An 8,803-nucleotide genomic window follows, 5' to 3' on the forward strand; every position below is an offset into this window, starting at 1 on the left:
AACCCATGGATAAAGAGGGCTGACTGTACTTTTTTTCTGTCCTCTTGAAAATTTCAGTTGAAGGCTGCTGCTTTAATTAGGGGCTGTTAGCACATTAAAATGTTTGTTGAACCTTGCAAGGTGATAAATTGCTCTGATTTTCAGCCTAGTACTTAGGTCTAATTAGTTTATGTACTTTTTCATGTACTAACAGCACCTAATGAATTCACTTAAATGGTAAAATCACATTTATTGAGTGTCTATGTGTCTGGACACTGTGTTGGACCATGGAAATATAAAGGAGGCTAGGTGAGGTTGAGTGCCTACGCCATGGGGGATCAGAGCCTAGAGGGTACATTATCTCTGATGCAATGTGATGAGTACCTTATCAGAAATATGAACCCAGGGTTAGGATAGCACAGGACAGTTACTTCTCTCCATGGGAACCGACTGAACAGAGAAATGCTATCACAGATACACACTAATATTCTAATAATTGATGAACATTAGAATTTTCATGGAGAGTGGGGAAAACCACAACATTCATTTCCAAATTATCTTTGACTAAAGAGTTATCAAGGCTTCCCTGGTGGCGCAGTGGTTGAGAGTCCGCCTGCCGATGCAGGGGACACGGGTTCGCGCCCCAGTCCGGGAAGATCCCACGTGCCGCGGAGCGGCTGGGCCCGTGAGCCATGGCCACTGAGCCTGCGCATCCGGAGCCTGTGCTCCGCAACGGGAGAGGCCCGTGTACGCAAAAAAAAAAAAAAAAAAAAAAAAGAGTTATCAAATCTCTCTTCTCACAAATAGCAATGTTTTCTTTCATACTACCCCACCCCCTTACTATATCTTTAAAACAAAACATGAGGTGCTGGCCTGATGCCATCTGATTTCAGTCCTGCTCATTTGCTTGTCCGGAAAACTTTAAGCATAGGCTCACAGAGCCCTTGATGAGAAAGCTCATTAAAAAGCTGTCTGAAAAGGGGAAACAAATTACATGTACAACACAGCCCACTCTTTTCCTCTTCATTTCCTTCTCCCCCTCTCAGACTGCGACATTATAAAAGACAAGGCAAAGTGAGTCATCAGGTCTGGAAAAGGCACTGCTGGATGGGTCCGTCTTTACCTTGCTGCTTTGATGACATTTATCTTGCTTCACTGCAGTACTAAAATGCTGCCCAAACAGCAGGAGGGCCCTGTGTGTGTAATGACGGCCTTGGGAAAGCCTTTGATTGTGTGTATTTGGGTGGAACTTGAGCTTGTAATTGGCAAATGCACACATCGTCTGATTTCAGAGCATCTCCCTAGAAACCTTGTTTATTCCTGAGGAAAGGGGAAGTTTCTTTCCTCCTAGGTATATCTGTGACCACCTTCTGAAGGTTTCCTCGGGAGCATTACTTCAAGATGGCAGCGATCATACTCAGGGCTGGCCCAGCCACAAAGTGTCTTATTAAGTCACCCCCTACTCCTCTCAAGTGGGGAATTTCATGAGCTAGGATAGGCTTCCTGCCTCCTGGCTCGAAAGGGAAGTGATGGGGGTGATTGTCCACTGGGAGGAAGAGAAAGGAGGTGGGTTTTATTTTTTCTTCCTTCTTCTCATCCTGGAGTTTGCAAAAGGAAGGCTACAAATACCAAACAATCCTTCCACACCTGGTAGCTGGGGCAGTGTTTGTGGGGAAAAGGAAATCCTTCCTGCCACCTTGCCCCTTGTTATATATAAATTGCTGGGGTTGAGGCACTTACGGTAAAATACTTGGAACATGGTTCTTTTCTGTGCTGAGGCAGAGAGACTATATCCTTTAAAGTCAGAAGACTACGGTTGAGGTCCTGTCTTTTCACTTCCTAGCTGTTTGATTCTTGAGAATTTGCAAAACGCCTCTGAATCTTATTGTCTACCATGTGCCAGGTCCTGTGCCAGGCACCGAGAATGCATAAATAGAGAAGTCACTGGCTCCACCCTGCAGTTTTGTGTAATCTCCTGCAGAGACAGACCCATGCACCGGCACAACACAATGTGGGATGTGCTTTACTGAAGCTGCAGAAGAGTTCCCAGGAAAACAGGAGGAGGGGACTGTGTATGTTTTGGAGGTGGGAGAGAAGAATGACAAGGTGAGAAGTGGTGAGACTATGGTTAGGGAAGGGCTCCCAAATCAGGAGCTTGGGCAGGATTTTGAAGAAAAAAGAGAGTTCACTTAGAGAGAAAGAGAGGGAGAGAGAGAGAAGGATGGTAGAAAGAACCCTGGCTGACAACATTAAAGAAGTGGCAGAGGAAAGGAATCTAAGAACAAGCCTGGGGAGTGGGCTGAGAAGTAGGAGGAGAACCAGCAGAGACTGGCTTCAAATGCTGCAAGAGGCCAGCTGCAATGGGGACTGACCGGCAAGCATCCATTGGACCAGTGGCATTTAGGGGAAGAGCACAGTGGAGAGTGAATGGAAGGAGAGCAGTGGAGTCACCGAGCATATTCCTTATATTATTATCATTATTATTGAGGAATAGTTGATTTACAATATTATATTGGTTTCAGATGGACAGCATAGTAATTCAGTATTTTTACAGATTATACTCCATTAAAAGTTACTACAAGATAATGGCTATAATTCTTTGTAAAATATATCCTTGTAGGGCTTCCCTGGTGGCGCAGTGGTTAAGAATCCGCCTGCCAATGCAGGGGACAAGGGTTCGAGCCCTGGTTCGGGAAGATCCCCCATGCCACGGAGCAACTAAGCCCACGAGCCACAACTACTGAAGCCCGCACGCCTAGAGCCCGTGCTCTGCAACAAGAGAAGCCACTGCAATGAGAAGCCCGTGCAACGCAACGAAGAGCAGCCCCTGCTCACTGCAACTAGAGAAAGCCTGCACACAGCAACAAAGACCCAACGCAGCCAAAAATTAATAAAGTTATTAAAAAAAATCCTTGTAGTTGATTTATATTATACATGGTAGTTTGTACCTCGTAATCCCCTCCCCCTACCGTGCCCCTTCTCCCTTCCTTCCCTCCACCAATGAATGTTAGTTTGCTCACTCTGTCTGTGAATCTGTTTCTTATTATATTCACTGGTTTGTTTTACTTTTTAGATTGCACATATAAGTGATATCATACAGTATCTGTCTTTCTCTATCTGACTTATTTCACTAAACATAATATTCTCTAGATCCATCCACGGTGCTGCAAATGGCAGAATTTCATGCTTTTTATGGCTGAGTAATATTCCACTATACATCTTTCTTATTCATTCATCTGTTGATGGACACTTGGGTTGCTTACATATGTTGGCTATTGTAAATAGTGCTGCTATGAACATTGGGGTGCATGTATCTTTTCCAATTAGTGTTTTTGTTTTTTCTGAGTATATATTTAGGAGTGGAATTGCTGGATCATATGGTAGTTCTATCTAACAAGCATATTCTTAATGTTCAGTGGACTTGGCTGTTAGGAGGAGATGAATAGGGTTTTGGTTAGAGAGGGATGAGAGATGAACAAAGATTTTTGTTGTTTTGTTTATGACTGAAGCTTGGGTGTAGTTATATACAGGAGGACAGGAGGAGTTAATTTAAAGGAAAAGGATGGGATTAAATGGGGTTAATTCCTACCTTGTAGAGCCCTTCTGAGAATTAAATGAAATCTCCTGGGGAACCCTTTTGTAATGAGATATACACATGTGAATATGATTATCCTGCTATGGAAATAAAACCTCCACACATCACAAGGCATTTGAGCTCACTTATCATGGGCTGCTGAGATAGGCAAATCTCCCTCTCCATAGCCTTTTTGTGTGAGCTGCTTTCCTATTTCCTCTTGCCACCACTTTAGACTTAGAGCCCAAGAATGAATTGAGCCCTCCTTGACATTTCTTCCTGCCAAACAACACAACTCACCAGTTCCCCTGGATCACAACAGGAAGCTGGGGGTTGATAAGTGAGAAGCAATTAAGGGAGGGGACAAGAGCCTCCTCCTTGTTAGGAGGTGGGACTCACATCTAGACCTCTTGGAAACTTGGAAACTCGCTTTGTCAGTTTATTAGCTTTTTATCAGATAACTTTGGAGCCACATGGGCTATGAAGTAGACTGTCCCCTCACAGACACCAGTGGCCCCCTTTCCATCTCAGTTCATGAACTGCAAGTCCCAGTAGGGCAAGGATTTTTGTCTGTTTTGTTCACTACTATATCCCCAGTGACTAGAACAGTGTCTGCCACCAGGATGGTGTCTAATAAATACTAATATTAATAAGTGAATGAATTTACCCATTCATTCATCTTTCCATCGACTCAATCGAAATGGCCAACCACTAAGCTCGTCCTAGATAAACAGCAATAAATAATTCCTGCTATCATTAAAAAAAATGTACATTCTGTGCCAGGCACTTTACATACACTAGTTCATGGAATCACAATCATTTTACAAATGGGAAAACCGAGACTCAGAAAGAGGTCACTTGGTTGAGGATATTTGGCTGGAAAGTGGTGAAGCTGGGATTCCTCACTGTCTGATTCCAATACCTACGCTCTTTCTACACCACCATCTTCTTCTCCAGTCTCATCCCTCACCATTCTCCAACTCAAAGCGTAACTTCCATCATAACTGACCACCTATAATTCCTTGAGCATGTCATGTTCTCTCTCACACACTCCTTTGCCTGGGACACGTTTAGCTGTGCCCTCTGTCTGGCTAATTCTTCCTCACCTCTCTTCTGGGAGACTTTCTTAAAATGATGCTCTCCAAGTGGGGTAGGTTGACCTTCTCTGTGCTCTCACAGCCCCCCTTGCAGCCCCCTATCATAGGACATTTCACAGGCATTTTAGAAGCCTATATTTTTTTGGCCATGTCATGTGGCTTCTGGGATTTTAGCTCCCCGACCAAGGATCGAACTCGTGCCCCTTGGGGTGGAAGCGCAGAGTCCTAACCACTGGACTGCTAGGGAATTCCCTTAGAAGCGTATTTTTTGTGTGCCTTTCTCCACTAGCTGGGCAGGGACTGTCTTCATAATAAGAGCTGCCATTTGTTGAGGGCTGCAATGTACTGGCTTATCTTGTTCAATTCTCACAGCTATTATTATGCTTGTTTTATAGGTGAAAAAATGGATGCTCAGAGAGGTTAAATAACTTTCCCAAGGTCACAATGACTGAGTGGCTAAGCCAGGAATCCAGCATAGGTACATCTGATTCCAAGGCCTAAATTATTTTCTCTTCAATATGTTATCATCGGAACCATCCACAGTGCTCACAGCTTAGCTGTTGGGATAAACAGATAAATACCACCTGAACAGTGAGATTAGTGAGCTAATCCAGGTTTATAAAATTCTTGGGAGGGAACATGTGGAAGGGAAGGGTTTGTTCTCTCTGTAGGAGGTGGGGTTGGAAAGGCTTCATAAAGTTGCCAGACTGCTTGGGAACTTGTAAACTGGTTCCATAATGATGGCTTAAGATGGAAAATAGATTCCTGCATCAAATATTGGTGATTAGTTTTGGAGGCCATGGCAGACATTGTTCAGGTCACCACTGCTTCCAACTGAGTCCATCTGGGTGCCAGGAATTTAGCCCAAATGCCTGCTGGTACCTGCAACCCAGTCAGCACATTGTTTCATTAAAATCTTATTCGCACGCGCATGTGTGTGTGTGTGTGTGTAGATGTGAATGTGTGTGTGTGAAAACTACTTTACATAATCATAGTTTTAATCTTACACACTATACTTTAAATTTAAATGAAATCAATACATTTTCAAGTTTGTGGCTATAAGGAATAGGGTAGTACTCCTAATTATGTGTTAACTTTTCTTCCTGCTCTTGGGTCTTAACTGCAGGCATCCCTGGAGGCTGCTTTCTCTCTATTCTTCTCTTCAGGGAATTCATCTATTTTCTAGGCTTGAACTACTGTAAAATTCCTATAAAATTAAACTTAAAACTACAAGCAAAAAAGCATGGCTTTAAAATGTACGGTACAATACCTTCTTTGTCTGCTGCAGAAGGCGTTTGTGAGGGAGGGCACAGTGGGTGGCCGGGCTCTGGCATCAGGCAATTAGGAGGCTTCTAAACTGCTCCATTTCCTAGCTGTGTGGCCTTGGGAAAGTTACTTAACTTCCTTAAGTCTGCATTCCCGATCTATAAGAGTGAAAATAATAGTATCCTAGTAATAGGACTATTGTGAGGACTAATAAAATAATGCAAAAGCACTTAGTAACTTGTTTGTTGTAAGTTACCAATAAGTGCTAGTTGTAACAATAATTATTATCACTCTCATCACTGGCAGGATAGAGCAATTTGGGTGACGGTGATTTGAAACCTGTGATGTACTATGAAAATGTGAAATATTATTGTTTTGTATAGTGTTGAGTGAAATCCAAAGAGCTCGATAGAAAGGGAATCGAACAAGAAATCAGGAAAGCCAGATCCTAACAGATCCTAATGCTACTTCAGCCACTAACCCTCACTGTGACCTTGGGCCAATCTCTCTCTGAGCCTCCGCTTTCTCACTTGTAAATGAAGCACTTTGCTTAGATTATCTTGACGAGCAATCCCAGCTCTGAAATTCTATGATTCCATGAGCGTTGGAGCAAGTAAGTTATGTAGCAAATCTTACACAGTTCTTGGAATAGACTAGAAGGTTACTATGTCCCACATATACCAATGGCCAAAGTCCATCTCTGAGGTTGATAAAAGTTAACTGCAACTGCAACAGTCAGAAAGAGCAATCTGGGGGAATTCAACGAAAAGGCAAACTACAACGCACCTCAAGACTCTTGGGAGACATCTTTTTTGGTAGAAGGTAATAATGTATCTATAATGGCAATACTGAACTAGTCAGAAAAAAGGATCAGATCGTGCCCGGCAGCTGTATACTTAGGCAGGAAAGTAGGTGCAAGACCCCTTAACATTTTTGGCTGTGGCTTTGAATTGTAATGTGCTGGTAGCTCTCCCACACAGCTTGGGGGGCTCCTGGCTTCCTACCTTCCTAATGTACTGAGAATCTGCTGTGTGCTAGATGTAGTGGTCAATTGGGCTACAGAGACACACGGTCTCTATTCTCAAGGCACTGACAAACTATTGGATAAAGCATTGTAACTGTGGGGGGCTACTTTTACATTTTCAGCACAGTCCTGCATGGTATTTATATTGTTTATATACTGTTTGTCTATTATTCTTTGAAAACATAGCTGTTTGTGTATTCAGCTCTCCACCCTCAGCCCTCCAGCAGCTTCTGGATGTTAAATATTATCTCTTCATGTGAGCTGTACCAGCAGGAAGAGTCATCTGTTACTCTTTTACTTCCTAACGAGCCCTCAAACTGGTTTGTAGGGCAGTTAGAGATTCTTTCTTCGCAGAGGAGTGATCATTTCGGATTTAGTTTGCTTGGTCTTATTCTCCGCCAGGACTCAAATTTTGTTCTTCCTCTTCACTTTCCTACCTTACCCCACATAAAACAAAATAACCAGAAATGATAACAAAAACTAGACAGTATGATGTGGTGGCAGCAGTTTGATGGATCAGCTAAAATGCTTCTTTTGCTACTATAGCAGCTACTATTAAATGCCTTGTCACTTACCTTTGAAGTTCTTTGGAAAAGTGAAAGTTATTTTGCATATAAGTGCTTAAAATCACCTCAATTACCTAAGATACTTTCATCTCCCTCCAAGATTCTTCTTAAAGGGCCTTTTGCTATTTTCTTCAGATACTGTTATAAATGTAGAATGCAGTATTGATAGATTTCTCCAAACTCACTGATTTTCATATGCCCTGAGAATAACAAAGATATTATGAAAATGACAATAGAAAAAATTTCCATAAAAATAATTAATCAACAATCAAAAACCTGATGCTTAGAGATACTTCCAATTATCTGGAAAATTGATACTAGGTAACCGACTGCTCATTCAACAATTCAGCGATAAGCATGTATTAAGTGCCTAAAAGTGTGGCATTGTGCAAAGTACTGAAAACATAAAGAGGATTAAGAAATGGTTGTTGCTTTCAAGGAGCTCAATTAAAAATTGTTCCCTTTATGTAAACCAACTATACTTAATAAAAAAAATTTGCTTGCTTTATATCTTGTATAAAAACTTAATATTTTACAAAACGTTTTCCACATGTAACAACTCATTTCATCCCCAGATCAATATTGGTTTCATACTTCATAAACTTGAGATTTCTTGTTGCTCACTCTTATTTGGCAACCAGAATGTTGATTTTGATGATGATAATGTTCATATTTCTCCACTATTCCTGGTTTGATTTTATGTACCTAATGACTTAAGAGTTTGCAAAGTGTTTCATGGAAGATAATATTTTCCACCTTCTCACCTTCTAGTCCGTGTTCCTCTTCTGCCCAGTTTCTTCCTGAGGGAGGTGGGGCTAAAATGACTTCAAATTCCCTGTGAGTGCTCTTAAGATAACGGTGACCTCTCCTACATACCTGTGGTGGGAAACTGGTTTTTGAATTCCTTTCCCACCAAAGCCTTTAGGTCATGATTTCAGAAATTCATTCCTACTTCATTTTTGCTTTCCATTTTTCCTTTATTCCAGTCCGGATCATTCCATAATTCTATGCTATCTTGGACTATTGTTTCCATCAAAAAAATAGAAACAGAATTTAGCAACTGAGGGATTATTCTGCCCAATGCTTTCACTTTATGGAGGAGGAACTGGGTTCCACAGCCATGAGGATTGCCAAAGCCATACAAATAGGTGGTAGAGTTGGGCTTGAACCTCAGAAGCTATATACTCTTTGACCAGATATCTTTTTTTTTTTTTTTTGGCTATGCCTGGAGGCTTGTGGGATCTTACAATAGTTCCCCCACCAGGGATTGAACCCTGGCCACCTGAAGTGGAAGCAT

The sequence above is a fragment of the Aethalodelphis obliquidens genome, unplaced genomic scaffold (assembly GCF_003676395.1).
Source record: "Aethalodelphis obliquidens isolate GAN/ISIS:26980383/991018 unplaced genomic scaffold, ASM367639v1 scaffold55, whole genome shotgun sequence".
NCBI lineage: Eukaryota > Metazoa > Chordata > Mammalia > Artiodactyla > Delphinidae > Aethalodelphis > Aethalodelphis obliquidens.